We start from the raw sequence: 14,765 nt of genomic DNA, 5'->3' as shown, positions 1-14,765 counted from the left end.
TAACTGAGTCAGCTTGGACTCGGAGACTTGTTCAAAATCACTGTTGTCCCTTTTTTTTTTTTTTAATTTCTGGTTTTGAAAATATTTACATAGGCTCAATTTTGAATTCCAGCTGACTTAGAATTTTTATTCTCAGAGAGCAAAGGGATGTGGGTGCAGCCGCTTATGGCTGCTCCTGGTTTCAGAGGCTCTCGGAGTCTGCAGGGGCCTGGGTTCCTACCAGTTGATGGGGCAGCGCCGTTCTTTCCTCAAGGCTCCAGAGAGAGGAAAGGTCTGCATGAGGTCACAGAGAACTTTCCAGAAGGGCCCAGACCAGCACCCTGGTGGCTAGGCCTGAGCTCTTTTCAGAGTGCTAGCTGCCTGTCATCCAACACATGCACACACACACAGGCACCAAGAAAGAGAGGGAGGTCCAGTATTTGCTTTTAGGGAAAAAGAGACATTGACAGTTATTTAGTATTTGTATAAGACTTGCTGCTGTCCTCATTAGTATAGTGATGAGTATCCCCACCTGTCATGTGGGAGAATGGGGTTCGATCCCCAGTGGGAAGGCAACACCCCCTTTGGGGCTTTCCTGGTGGCTCAGCAGTAAAGAATTCGCCTGCAATGCAGGAGACGCAGGTTCAATTCCCTGGAGAAGGAAATGGCAACCCACGCCAGTATTCTTGCCTGGGAAATCCCATGGACAAAGAAGCCTGGTGGGCTACAGTCCATGGGGTCGCAAAGAGTCAGATGTGACTGATGCGACTAAACAGTTCCTTGGCCAATGGCCCTCACGACTGGTGGATTAAATTCAGCTCTTCACCGAAAGAAGGTAAGTTATGTGTAGTGTCCAGATGATCTAAGCATCGTCACTGTGTGTGTGTGTGTCTGTCTGTCTGTCTGAACGCACCAGCTACCAGCAGGGACGCCTGGCCCTCACAGGGCTGAGTCCCCCCTTCCCTGCCAACTGGCAGACCCCAGGCTTCATGGGGATCGCTGAGGCTGTTGCTTCTGCTTGGCTTGAACTATGGCTGCATTTGCCTCTGCTGGTGACCTTCAGGGCCAGTTTATGAGACCGGTTCAATGAGCCTTCCCTATAACAGTCTCAAGGTATTTAAACTCCAAACACCTGGCCCTCCTTGTGGCAATTATTCCTGAAATCCAAAGCCATCCTTGGGGAGCAGGGAGAGCCCTGGTCACTCCGAGCAGACCTCTTCCTACCCCGACAATCCTCTTCCTTCCACACGCCGTCCCTCCAGCCAGGCTTCTCCACCACTGCACCGCGCACATTGGGCTCTTAATTCTATGCTGGGGAGGCTGTCCTGAACACTAAAGGATGTTTGGCAGCATCCCTGACCTCTCCCCCACCAGATGCAGTAGCACGCCCAGCATCCTCACTTGTGGCTACCAGAAACATCTCCAGGAATTGTCAACTGTTCCCTAGGGGTAATGTCCCCAGTAAGAACCACTGTTTTCAACTAACCACCATTCCCTCTGTCTCTGTCAGGAAGTTTAAGCTAATAGCAACACCTAACATTTATAAGTCTTCATCCTAAGGAATATATACAGGTGTTGTTCAGTTGCCCAGTCGTGTCCGACTCTTTGTGACCCCGTGGACTGCAGCACATCAGGCCTCCCTGTTCCTCACCATCTCCCAGAGTTTGCCCAAGTTCATGCCCATTGCACCAGTGATGCCATCCAGCCATCTCATCCTCAGATGCCCTCTTCTCCTTCTGCCCTCAATCTTTCCACAGCATCAGGGACTTTTCCAATAAGTTGGCTGTTCACATCAGGTGACCAAAATGTATACAGTAGTTCCCTCTTAGCCAAGGAGGACACATTCCAAGGCCCTCAGTGAATGCCAGAAACCATGGATAGTACTGAATCTATATATACTGCTTTTTCTTGTACATGCGTGCATGCGTGCTGAGTTGCTTCAGTTGTGCTCGACTCTGTGCAACGCTATGGACTGTAGCCTGCCTCGATCCTCTGTCCGTGGGATTCTCCAGGCAAGAATACTGCAGGGTTGCCACACCCTCCTCCAGGGGATCTTCCTGACCTAGGGATCAATTTTTGTCATGTCTCCTGTATTGGCAGGTGGGTTGTTTACCGCTAGAGCCACCTAGGAAGCCCACATACATTCCTATGATAAAGTTTAAATTTATAAATTAGGAACAGTAAGAGATTAGCAACAATAAGCAATAATAAAACTAAACAATCATAGCAATGAAGTGAAGTGAAAGTCATTCAGTTTTTTCTGACTCTTTGAGACCCCCACGGACTATACAGTTCATGGAATTCTCCAGGCCAGAATATTGGAGTGGGTAGCCTATCCCTTCTCCAGGGGACCTTCCCGACCCAGCAATCTAACCAGGGTCTCCTGCACTGCAGGTGGATTCTTTACCAGCTGAGCCACTTGTGATAAAAGATATGTGAGTGAAGTCCCTGTCTCTCTCTCTCAGAATAACTATTGTACAAATTTAATGCCCTTTTCAACTTAACTAAGTACTTGTCACATGCTGTGGCTGTAACTTTTGCAATTTGAAGTTTGACAGCAAAACTAGCATCAATCCCTTTATCCTTCTTCACAATTTCACAGATAGAAGATTTATTCTCACCCTAGATCTTAGCAACCTCAGTATACAATATTTTTTTTTCTCTCCTTATTAATTTGTGTGTTTTCACCTTTTCACTTAAAAGCACTTCACAGCTTCTCTTTGGCAGATCCAAATTGCCAGCATCAATGTGCCTGCATTTTGGGCTCATTATTAAGTAAAATGGTTACTTAGTGAACACAAGCACCGTGATACCTCGACAGTCAATCTGATAACTGAGATGGACACTGAGTGACCGATGCCGGGATGCGATGGACAAAGGGATGACTCAGGTCCCAGGCAGACAGAGCAGGATGGTGTGAGATTTCATCTTGCTACTCAGAAGAGCTTGAAATTTAAAACTTATGAATTGTCTATTTCTGGAACTTTCCATTTAATATTTTCAGACTGCGGTTGACCGAGGGTAACTGAAACCATGGAAAGTGAAACCGAGGGTAAGATGGGGACACCCACTATAATAAAATTTAATCTTTGCAGCTTTCCTATGAGGCATAGGTACTATCATTTTTTCCTCCCACTTTATAGATCAGAATGCCAAGGCTCAGAGAGGTTAAGTAAGTTATCCAAGACCACACAGCTAGAAAGTTGTGGAGCTGGCAGATGACTCCGGAGTCTTGGTTCTTAGCCACTTGGCTCTGCAAGGGAGACCCGGGGCAGTCACCTTACAAGCGATTCTGTGCTGAGAGTGGCCCCTGCCTGACCTCCTGGAGTGGGAACAGGGAAGCACAGTGACATTGACACCCACGTTGCTTGTGCTTGAGCCTCCAGCTCTTCACTCGAACTTGTGGTCTGTTGCAAACCACAATCTCCCCACCCCGAAGCACTTCTGGGAGCCTCCAGGAGGCAGCAGGCATTGTAAATGTGCCCAGAGGACATCCAGCCTGCCTTTTGCCATCTCCCTCTGACGTGGTGGGGTTCCTGCCCACTTGCCCAGCAACTTGGGTTTTTGTGTCCAGGGCATGATGTGATTATCAACCTCTATGGCCACACCATAAGCTTGGGATGGAGCTGTGGAGAAGCAGAATTAATTTCTGGAAGCTGTGGTTTCTGCAAAGCCTCGCCCTCTCCAGCCTCATATTCCCTTTTCTCAGAAAAAGGATGCTGGGGTGGATGAACCCTGAGGACCTTCTGCTTCGGACATTTCTTCTTCTGATCTTTCAGTTCTCTGGGACAGTGGTGGTATGGCTGGAGGTGTTACCGTCACCGGGAGCAGGTGAATCCCTGGAGGGTCTCAGTTCCTCCATCAGGATTATATACCTCCCTCTTGGATGGCCATGCAGGTGCCTGGACCCCTGGAGGGGCTGCTCAGTGGGGGTGTCTGCATCCCTCCCCAACCCCGGGATGTCAGGACACCCAATCTACTGCCTGCCTCCTCATCAGCCCCGACTCCCTCCCAGAACCCAGGTCCCCCCTCATCACAGCAAGCCCAAGCCTCCCTGATGACATCTCTGCAGTGTCACGTCTCTGGCCACTTTGCATTCCCTGAGGAATAAGGCAAAGATGAAGCGGTCAGCAGCCCGACAGCCAGCTGCCTGGCAGAGATGCCAGCCTGTGACAGCTGCGTTTCTGGAGTGGAGACTTTGTTCCCTGCAAGCTCCACCTCCAGAGTGGCTGACCAGGGACCGAATACAAGAGGTACCTGCCCTCCCTGCTCCATTGCAGTGGTGGAGGGAATGGCCCAGCAACCTGGCCTCAGCTCTGTATACATGGCGCTGAGCCGGCCAGGAGAGGTTGGACCCGGCAGGAAACGCATTGTCTGACACAGCCCGGGCTCGCCCCTGGGCAGGAGGGCCAGCCGGCTGCAGGCTCGCCCTGGTTGGGAGGTGGGTTGCCTTCCCTCTCACCAAAGGGCAATAGAGAGCTCCCAGCTCCACTCGAAACATGTTTATGTTCATGGAAAACCTGTTCCCAGCAGCTAACAAAGCTCACTCAAGCTCCCAAGGGTGATTCAGGCATGATGAAATCAAGCCCTGGAAGGGGCCAAGCAGCCTGGCCAGTGCAGGGGGCCAGCAGCTTCCAGGATGGATCAGTCCAAGGCCCACTCACTGGTCACCTGAGCCTGCCTGGCCCGTGGGAGACGCCCTCCCGCTCTGCACACACAGACCCTCTGCAGGGGGCAGGTGGGGTGGAAGAAGTCCCATGGATGAGCGTCTCCTGAGTGCGGGGCCTGGGGTGGGATGTCTGAGTCCTGGGATCTCGTCCAATCCCCTAATAGTCATGGAAGAGAAGAGTCAGTGCTCTCCTAGCCTCAGAAGATGAAAGTCAGATTCAGCGAGGTGCCGGGCTGTGGGCAGGTCCCGCAGCAAGCAGGGATTAACCAGCCGTAGTGCCCATGCTGAAAACAGGACAGGACGATGACAACGGGTTGCGCCAGTGGAGTCCTTCCAGTCTCTGCAAGGAAGATACTGCCTGCACGGGGCTGGCCCAGCATGTCCCCGCCAGGCCAGGACCACCCTCTGTTAGGACATCCTCCAGAGCCCGACGCTCCCTGGAGAAAGAGCTCACGGATGCATGGGCCCGGGGATGCAGGGCTTCTGCTGCAGATGGTTATGTATCCAAAGGCTGAAGCCTGAGAGCTGGGGTAGACGCCCTTGCTCTGTGTCTCTGGGCAGGGTAACTCTGCAGCCCGCCAAAGAGCGTTGGCCATTTGTTCAGTGGCAAGTGAGGTTTACAGCAGGGAGTTGTGAAGCTGGCTGTCTTGCTGGTCTGTCCTGGCTACTCCTGTTTGAGGGTCAGTCATGGATGGTCATGGCTCCAGGAAGCCCCAGGCAGCTGAAAAGAGCCCAGTGTTCCACAATGGAGTCTGTGTCTTGGATCTGCTCATTGTGATGGAAATCCTTACAAGATCCTGTTGTTCCTCCCTCACATGCCCAAGGGCTGTTAGGGGAGCAGGGCAGGATCGGACAGCCCTTCTCCAGTCCCCAGGGGTCCTGAGGGGGGTGATGGGGTGTGAGGCTGACCTGCCCTGCTCTCCCATCTGAGGGGTGAGGTCATGTGCTTACTCTACTCTCTGAAAAGCAAAGTGAAAGTGTTAGTTGCTCAGTTGTGTCCGACTCTTTGAGACCCCATGGACTGTCAGGCTCCTCTCTCCACGGAATTCTCCAGGCAAGAATACTGGAGTGGGTCACCATCCCCTTCTCCAGGGGATCTTCCCAACTCAGGGACCGAACCTGGGTCTTCTGAATTGCAGGCAGATTCTTCACTGTCTGAGCCACTTTGCTCCCTATAAATAGGCAAACGGTCTTCTCTCCAGGAGTCTGCCTTGGCCCCCTGAGCTGGGAGGTTGAGGAGGGTCCCGATTGCTCCGGAGGAAATGAGCTGTCGGTTAGCCACAGCCCAGAGGGCACCGTGCCCATCATAAGGAAAGGAGGAGAGGTGGGGACTTCTGTCTGCCTTCTAGCCCACTCCTTCCTTTCTGTAGACGCACCTCCCTCCCTCCCAGGACCTGGGGCTTTTGTCTGCCCTCCCTACCCCTGCCGTCTGCCTTTCGTCCTCTCCACCCCAGCACTCTGCCCAGAGTGTGGATCTGACTCTTTCCTGTCCCTCTTCATCCCTTGAAACCAAAATAAACTGATATCAACAGGCAGCCAGGGCTAGGGGCCAGCGCACCAAGACCTCAGGGGTGCTTATTTTAGCTGGTGATGTGCCGTCACTGGGTCCAAACTGTTCCAAGACTCAGCACTGAGTCCCACATCCCAGTTCACAGCACCCTCTCCCTCTCCTCTTCTCTCTCCTTCCTGAAAGAGGCGTCACTGTCATATGGAGTACATGCTGGGACTGGCTCCCTCTCTGGTCTTTATTAGGCTTGGGGCTCTATGAACTGCCTCCCTCCCCCCAACTTTACTCATTGAATTCAGATTAAAATAAACACAGAGGGAAGCCCGAAAGGTCTGCGGGGTGTGTGAGTGTGTGTGTGTGTGTGTGTGTGTGTGAGCGTGAGTGTCTATGCAGCCATGAGCCAGGAGGAAGCTGCCAAACACGACACAGCTTTTCCCAGTTTAGACCCAGGAGCTGTGTAGCATTCATGTGAGCCCATATAGCAACAGTCATTTAATGAGCACCTACTATGCGCCGGGCATCATTGTAAGCCCTGATCCACAGCAGTGAACAGAAACATTATTCCAGACGGGACAGGCAGGCAATAAATAATGAGTGACAAATAAATACATCATAACTCTGGGGGAGGGTGATAAGTGCTCTGGAGATAAATGAAGCAGGGTAAGGAGCTAGAGAGGGAGGGAGGGGAGGCTCTGTGTGGGATCAGGAGAGAAGCCTGCTGGTGCCATCTGTGAGCCCTGGGGTTTTCTCTTGGCTGCCAGGCCTTCTTTCCATTGCCCTGCAGGTTGACCAGTTGTTTGGTTTCTGCCTCTGCATCTGTGCCCCATTGACTCTTTTCTGTCTCTGTATAAATTTTCCCTGGAGGACTGTTCCACAGGACCATCTATAGGGCCTTGCACAAAGGCTCCGAATATCCCTGGGGCCAAGACTTTTCAGAGGTTTGTGTAATTTGTAATCTAAGACACTTAAGTGAAAGCCTTAGTGAATTAGCAGTATTGCCCATCAGAATGGATAATGGGAGAAAAGGTGGAAAATGCCAAGTGTTGGAGAGGATGTGGAGCACCTGGAACTCACGCACACAGACTGTGGGAGGGTAAGTTGGTCCAACACCTTTGGAAAACTGGCTGTGTTCCTGCAGCTGAACATACACTGATTTTATGACCTAGTGATTCCTGTCTTAGGTGTTGGCCCAGCAGAAATGGGCATGGATATTCACCAACAGACATGTTCTAGAATGTTCACAGCTACGAAATCCATCATAGTCCCAAACTAGGTATCACCCAAAGGACCATCAGCAGCAGACTGGACCAACTGAGATACACTCAGAGCACGGAAAACCACACAGCAACGGGAAGGAACAATCTGGAACTACATGAAACAATATGGACGGACCTCGGAACCTCTGGGGTAGAGGCAGGTATGGCTAAGTTTAATAGGACTCTAATGTGCAGTTTAGCTTGGGAATCGACAAGTTAGCCCAACTTCATTTTGGAGTTGACTGACCTGTAATGTGAACAGACAGGCCAACCTGGGTCTCGGACTCTGTGGACCTTTATCCAGAGCATCAAGTCTCCCACGCGGAATGAGTGAAGGACCAGGGGAATAGCACACATTCACCGATTTATAGTCAAAGCTTTGTGGCGCTCCTTGCTCTGCTCCAGCATTTGATTTCTTCATTACCTGGAGGATAGGGGCTTCCCTGGCGGCTCAGATGGTAAACAATCTGCCTACAGCAATGCGGGAGACCCGGGTTCAATCCCTGGGTTGAGAATATGCCTGGGAAAAGGGAATAGCTACCACTCCAGTTTTTTTGCTGGGAGAATCCCGTGGACAGAGGAGCCTGGCAGGCTATAGTCCATGGAATCACAAAGAGTTGGACATGATTGATCGACTAACACTTTCACTTTGGGGAGCTAGAGCTACAGCTAAAAGCATCAGTTTTTGCATCAGGCAAACATGGTTCAAATTGCTAAACCATCACTTATAGATTCTGGACAAACTCCCCAGTCTCTCCATGCCTCAGTTTTCTCATCTGTGAAATGGGGGTAATGATAGCACTTGCTGCAAGAGTGTGCAGGAGCAGCCAGAAGACATTGTCATATATGAGTCAAAGTGTGTCTGGCCAGCCTCCTCCGATGCACTTTCTGTTCCCTGTGATGTGACGCACAATTCGGGCTCTTAATTTTCAAAAGCTGAGTGCAACCACAGGCAACAGGATTTGGAGACCGAGTTTCTCCAGCTTTCTTGACTCTATGAGGTTTGTCTGGACTAGGAGGGAGAGGCAAGACAGAGGGCCACCTGAGAAGAGGCCCTGTCCCTGCCACAGCCCAGCCCTCCTAGGAAGGCCAGATTTGGGATCTGTGACATAGAAAGCAGTGGCATCTGTGCCCTACATCTGGCAGGGATCCCAAGGAAGCAGTAGGACTCCAAGGACACACTCCATGGAACCTGCTAGAACTTTCTGCGGAGAAAAATCCCCAAACAGCCCCGGACAGCCCCCTCTTCTCCTGCATCCCTGTCATGGCACATGGCCTAGGGGTGCTCTGTGTGAACTGACCTTGCGGGGTCATGACCTTGCGGGGTCATCAGCCACAGTGGCCTGGGGGACTCTCCCAAGTGAGGGTGAGGCTACTGGCCGGGAGACAGCCTGGGACTCGTCATGCCCTCCTGTCCTCAGCCCCAGGCCAGCCTCTAGAACACTGACCCGACTACAGGGCGCCCTGAACTCGCTGAGATTAATTTCCAGATGGAATATGCAAAGTGAGCCACGCTCTGGGGTCACAAGTCCAATATCCTGCAAGGGGATGTGGTCTCTGAAATGGAAATTATTTTCCATTTAGAGGAGTGGACCAAGTGACATTTCCAGCTTCCCCCACTCTGCAACCCGAGATCTGAACGCAGACATGGGCATGTGGGTGCCTGGCATCGTGCATGCTCAGGGCGTGTGGCCCTACGTATGCAGTCTTTGCCACCCGAGGCTAACATTTTGGGTCACTCCATCGAGTCCAGAAGCAGATCATTTCTTCCCTGGGCCTGGAGAAAGGGCTCCACTGCCCCTGCACGGGGCTTGCCCACAGTCTTATTTGTTCATTTGCTCCCCTGCCCACCCCACAGACTCCAGCAGCTGGATTCCCACCCTGGGACCCGGAAATACCAGGCTCTGTCACCTGCTACCTGCAAAGGCCCCAACAGTGAACCCGTGCATCCTCGCTTCCCTCTTGTTCAGCCTTCTTCCTCCCTGCCTTCCTGACTGCTCTCAGTCTCCCTCCGTCCCCTCTTCCTTCCCAGCCTCCCCGCCTCCCCTCCTTCCTCCTCTCTTCTCTCTCCATCCTTTCTTCCCACTTTTCCTCTTTTCTCTCTCTTTTCCTCCCTTCTCCTCTCTCCCACACTTCCTTCCTTGCTCTTGCTTGCAGCTTTCTCTCCCAGCTCTGTGTCTCCTACTCTCTGCATCTCTCTCCTCTCTCGCTCCCTCCTGGGGAGTTCCAGAAACATACCCATATATGGCCTCCGTGTCAAGGATCAGAAGTGATGACGTCACGGGAGAGCCAAAGCTCCGAGATGCTCTCCGAAGTCAAGTCCGTAATTGACGCGGCCTGGAGGAAACCAGGATCCCGGCTTCCCCGGTGCAATCTTTAAACAGGAAATCTGAGATTCATAACATCTTATAGTTTGGCTTGCCATCATTGGTCATGCGATGGGCCCGAAATAAACTCCCTGCTTCAAAGGAGAGCGTTTCAGAACTGCCTGGCAGAGCAGCCAGAAGCCCAGGGCCAGGGCTGAAGGCAAACTCAGGGAGCATGTTCTGAATTAAGACACTCTCAGGAAAAATCCTTTTTCTTACCCCTGAATTTTACCCTTGTTTCAGAGCCTAACAGGTAATGCATGCTTTCAACTTTCTTATGCAGAAAGACTGCTTGTCGGGCTGGGACTTAACCGCTGCGGTGTCTATTCATAGCCTCTTAGAGTCAAAGTATGTTTGTATGTCTCCCTCTTTCTCCTATTCTCTTGAGTTATTAAAGCAGGCTGGTGACTTTTATTTTGGACTGGGGGCACAGAGAATCAGCCATTTGCATGTACTTGTCCAATCTTCCGGAGGATTCTTGCTCAGAATATCATTCTACTGTGTACTTCTAAAAATGGCAATGCAAAAGGAGTTATCAATGATGCTATTGTTGGTTCTATAGGCCTTGGGCAATGTCTGTATCAGACAAATGACTTTCAGAAATGCTTTTAGGTTGAGGGAAGAGATATTTTCATGCATGGGGGTGTTAATTTCATGTGCCATTTATGGAGCGTCTATGGAACATCTATGTATGGGCAGGATTGTGTGTATGTTGTGGGGGGGTGGTGATAGCAACCTTGGACGCCACGAGCTGTATTTGCAATAACTTGGGGTTTAGGAGAGGAAATAAAATCTGCAAACAGAACTAAGATACCACATAAAGAATGAGAAAGGGGGTGTGTGTAAACATGAGGACACATTCAAGGAAGTGCTGGCCTTTGAAAAGATGGATAGATGTCTCAGGTGGGCAGAGGGTGGGTGGGACAGGGACTTCCAGCTGGAGGATCAGCTCAGGCAAAGGCAGACAAGCTGGGGTGGGTCTGGGGAGATAGTAGGGAGAGCCGTGTGGTTACAGCAAAGGGTCAGGAGGTGAGAAGTGGCGGTGATGCTGGAAGGGGAAGTCGGGAATGGGGGTAGGGGTGGGAGATACTGCTCCCACCAGGCCAGGCAAGAGGATGGAACACATTCTGATTATTTTTGAGCAGAGGAGCAGTGGGGAGGATCTGACTTGAGGCAGCTCCTTGCAAAGCCAGGGGAAAGAAGAAGCAGGGAGGCAGAGACCCTTAGGTAAGTCATTAAGGCCTGAGTCAGGGCAGAAGTTGAGCCCCCGGCACAGGATAGAAGAGCTTGCCTCGACAATGGGAAAGTTTATGCACCAGGCAGCAGCTGAGGGAGTTCACAAGTGCCCAGGCAAAGCCAGCGGGGCCAGCGCACCAGCCATAGCCCCTGACCTCTGGGGTTGGAGGCCCGGGGCAGAGCGCAGTGGGGCAGCCAGGGGCGGACTCCAGTCACTTCTGCAACAGTTGGACAGGTCCTGACAGCTGATGGCAGGCCTGTTTACAGCACAGCCCCCTCCAGGACTGGCGGCTGCCACCACCTGGCAGCCTTCCAGGTTGCATCATCCATTCGTGCACAAACAGTCCAGCTCACGAGGGCCTGGTAGTGGGGGGAGGGTGTCACCTTCTTCCTCCTCCTTGGGGTGGGGCCGTGTGTGATCCACCCGTGGAGACCTGACAATGAATAAGAGCACTTGTACCCCTGAGCCTTCACTGAGCATTCACTGTGAGCCGGGCGCTGGCCCAGCACTTGTGGTAGTTCCTCTTACTGACTCTGCTCCTGGGCAGCATGAATTAGAGACGATGGTCACTCCCATTTCCCAAAGGTGGAAACTGAGGTCCCGAGAGGTTAAGGGTCTCATCTAAAGCCAGAGAGCTAGGAGGTGTTGGAGACGGGACTCAAATCCTGGCCTCTTAGCTGATGGGCCTCCAGTGCCCACAGCCTAAGCCATGGTCTCTGGGGTCCCCCAGGGAACCAGCACGGCAGTAAACAGACCCGTCCTGGCACCAATGAATCATCATAAGGTGCCGTACAATGTGGACAAGCTGGATCCAAAAGAGTCTTCCCAGAGGAGGCACAAAAATATCTCTGGACCCGCCCACTGTCCTTCCACTGCTGAGCTGAAGAGGGTTAGGCTGCCTGGAGCGGGCAGCTGTCACAGGACTTGTTTATTTCTTTACTTCTCATCCTCAGCACCTTCTTTTGAACCAATTAAGGCTTGGGAGTATAAATGAGTTGTTAAGAGCTTTGTGGCCGAGGAAAACATTTCGGGAAGGTGATGGTAATACAGAACTCATGCTCAGTAGCTCAGTCGTGTCTGACTCTTCATGACCCTATGGACACTATAGCCCACCAGGCTCCTCTGTTCATGAGATTTTCCATACAGAAGTTAGGTGATTCCTAACCTGCCTGAATTGTTTAAAAAAAAGGAGACAGAAAAGAGGGGTAGAAAAGACAGAGAAAGTAGAGGGAGGAAAAGAAAAAGATTTAAGCAAAGGCAGGAGAACAAAAGCAAGCAAACAAACAACAAAAAAAAACCAAAAGGAGAAGGATCCTAGCTGATTTTGGAGTGATCTCGAATAAAAGATTTCCAGCCAGCCCTGCATGTGGTTAGGCTGGGTGAGGAGAGAGAGGGCTCTGGGAGGGCACCCCTGCCCACCTGAGATTTTCTCTTCTGGAGCCTAGAGTTAGAGCTTCCAGAACATTCTACCACCCAGGGGTCAAGATGAGAAAGAGTCCACGTCCTCCGGGTGCCCAGAATAGGGCCGGGCAAGGCCATACTTGGGCTCCCCAGGTGGCGCTAGTGGTAAAGAACCTGCCCGCCAATGCAGGAGACATGAGACGTGGGTTCGATCCCTGGGTGGGGAAGATCCCCTGGAGGAGGGCATGGCAACCCACTGCCTGGAGAATTCCGTGGACAGAGGAGCCTGGTGGGCTACACTCCCTAGGGTCGCAAAGAGTAGGACACGACTGAAGCAATTTAGCATGCAAAGCCATACTTGGGCTACGTGCGAGGGCTGGAGCAACAGTGATCAGAGGCTCAGACCTACACCAGGGAGCCCGGCCCCTTCTCATCCCCAGCCCAGGCTTCTGGCACAAGGCAAAGCCTGGCATTCGCTGAGCCCTGGGCAGAAACCGGGGCAGGGGTCTCGAGTACTCCATACGTGCCAGACCTGTATGCGCCGAGCCGTTGCTGTAGGAAAAAGTGAGGAGGTGGGCCCAGAGGGGCATGGGAGGGGGCTAGCTGTGCCAAGACCAGCCCCTTCAGGGCTGGGAGGTCAGAGACACGTCCTCCACTTGGGAGGCTGAGCAGAAGGTGACCCACGGGGCCTGGGGACTCAATAGCATGGGACCCAAAGATATAAAATGGAAACTTGGCATTCACTGATGCTTTTCTTAGCTGGTGCTCATGGCCCCGCCTCAGGCTGTGGGCCTTTAGGCCTGTGCAGAGTATGTGCTTCTCCTTGGAAAATGGAATATTTTCCAACAAAAAAGAGGAAAGAGGTTTTCCCCCCTTGTTTGTTCTTCTTCCCTGTCTCCCCCTCCCCCTATTTCTCTCCCCCTGTTTTGGGGGTAGCCTCTGCCTGCAGTTTGCAACAATCAATACATAATCTTCTAAAATGTCATCAGGGTCCTAAGCCCAGGTGAGCGATTCATCCTGATTCAGGTTGGCAAGCGGTGCTCAGCTCGTTTAGGACAGTCTTGGACTCCTCTGTGTACGCTGGACACAGAGGGTCTGGGGGCGTGGTGGCGTGGGAGCGGATGTAGCTTTGGGCACGTTCAAATCCCTGTTCGTCACCTCCTTCCTTGATGGCTTGGGCTGGTCGAACCCTGTCTCTGGGCCTCAGTTTCCCCTCCTGGGCTATGGGTCAGCAGTGGTCAGGTAACCTTCAACAGGTTACTTAGTAACAGGTCAGCTCAGTAACCTCCAACAACCCTCATGCAGCCTCAGAAATCTAGAGTCCTAGCTCCCGAGGGAAGCCAGGAGTGTGTATGTCACCAGCATCAAAGTTTCTGAGATCAGAAGAGCTGGGAGGGGCTTTAGAGGTTTAGAGTCTGAACAAAGGCTCAAATCCTAACAGCTGTGAGGCCCCAGACGCCAGCAGCCAGAGGCTTGTCAGCACTGCCGGTTGCAAAGGCCCACCCTGGGGCTCTAACCTGGGCCCCTCTGGGGGCCAAGCAAGATGGCCTGGATTCCACTCCCGCTCCCACCAGGGCCAGGTCAGCCCTTAGCAGAGACTTCCAGACTAACCCCTGCCCACTGCCCTAAGCGTTCAGTGTCAGAGAGTCTGATGAAAACAGGGGCAGGGGGGCTCTCTACCACTTACAATCTGGGTCTCAGTCTTCCCATCTGGGCAATGGGAAGAATCCTCCCCCAGTGCAGGGGTCTTGAGAAAGTCAAAAGGTGCAGTGTGTGAAATCGGCCAGGAAATGGTGCAGGGACACACAGCACCGGCTTTTTTTTTTTTTTTTTAGTTAGAGTGTAGTTGATTTATGATGTTTCAGGTGTACAGCAAAGTGATTCAGTTAATCACGTATATTGGGTTGACCAGAAAGTTCAGTAGACTTTTTTCATAACATCTTACAGAAAAATCCGAACGAACTCTTTGGTTAACCTGATATATGTATTGTTTCAGATTCTTCCATTTATAGGTCGTTACAAGATATTAAATATAGCTCCCTGTACTATACAGAAGGTCCTGTTGTTCATCTGTTCTATACATAGTGGTATGAGCACCAGCCTTTTCTATGGTTTAGCTTTTAAAGCCTTAGGACCCGAGAAGGGAAGAGATGCTTTAATGTTTTACAAACAGGAGTCTCCAGCTAGAAGTGTTTCCTCAGATTTCCCAGGACCCCTCCGGATCTGGGGCAACAGCAGATCAGAAAGATTAAGCTTCATAAACTTATTGGGCTTCACAAGAAGTGGGGTTGAGAACCCTAGGGGCCAAGAAACCGTCCAGGCCAATTCCTCACTTCCTCATACGGCCCCA

General features: G+C 51.8%; 1 protein-coding gene across 1 annotated transcript in view; it reads left to right on the top strand.

Annotated features, from left to right (window-relative positions):
• The first annotated feature begins 9,755 nt into the window (after nt 1-9,755).
• ASB2 (ankyrin repeat and SOCS box containing 2) overlaps nt 9,756-14,765 on the top strand; it is a 48,733-nt gene continuing 43,723 nt past the window's right edge. The window contains exon 1 of the mRNA XM_027521213.1: nt 9,756-10,030. The gene's annotated coding sequence lies outside the window, so the exon portion shown is untranslated. The remainder of the gene's footprint in view (nt 10,031-14,765) is intronic.

Source organism: Bos indicus x Bos taurus, chromosome 21 (assembly GCF_003369695.1).
Source record: "Bos indicus x Bos taurus breed Angus x Brahman F1 hybrid chromosome 21, Bos_hybrid_MaternalHap_v2.0, whole genome shotgun sequence".
NCBI classification, from domain to species: domain Eukaryota; kingdom Metazoa; phylum Chordata; class Mammalia; order Artiodactyla; family Bovidae; genus Bos; species Bos indicus x Bos taurus.
Note: the sequence above shows the minus strand (reverse complement) of the source record. Positions and strands in the feature narration are given on the sequence as shown.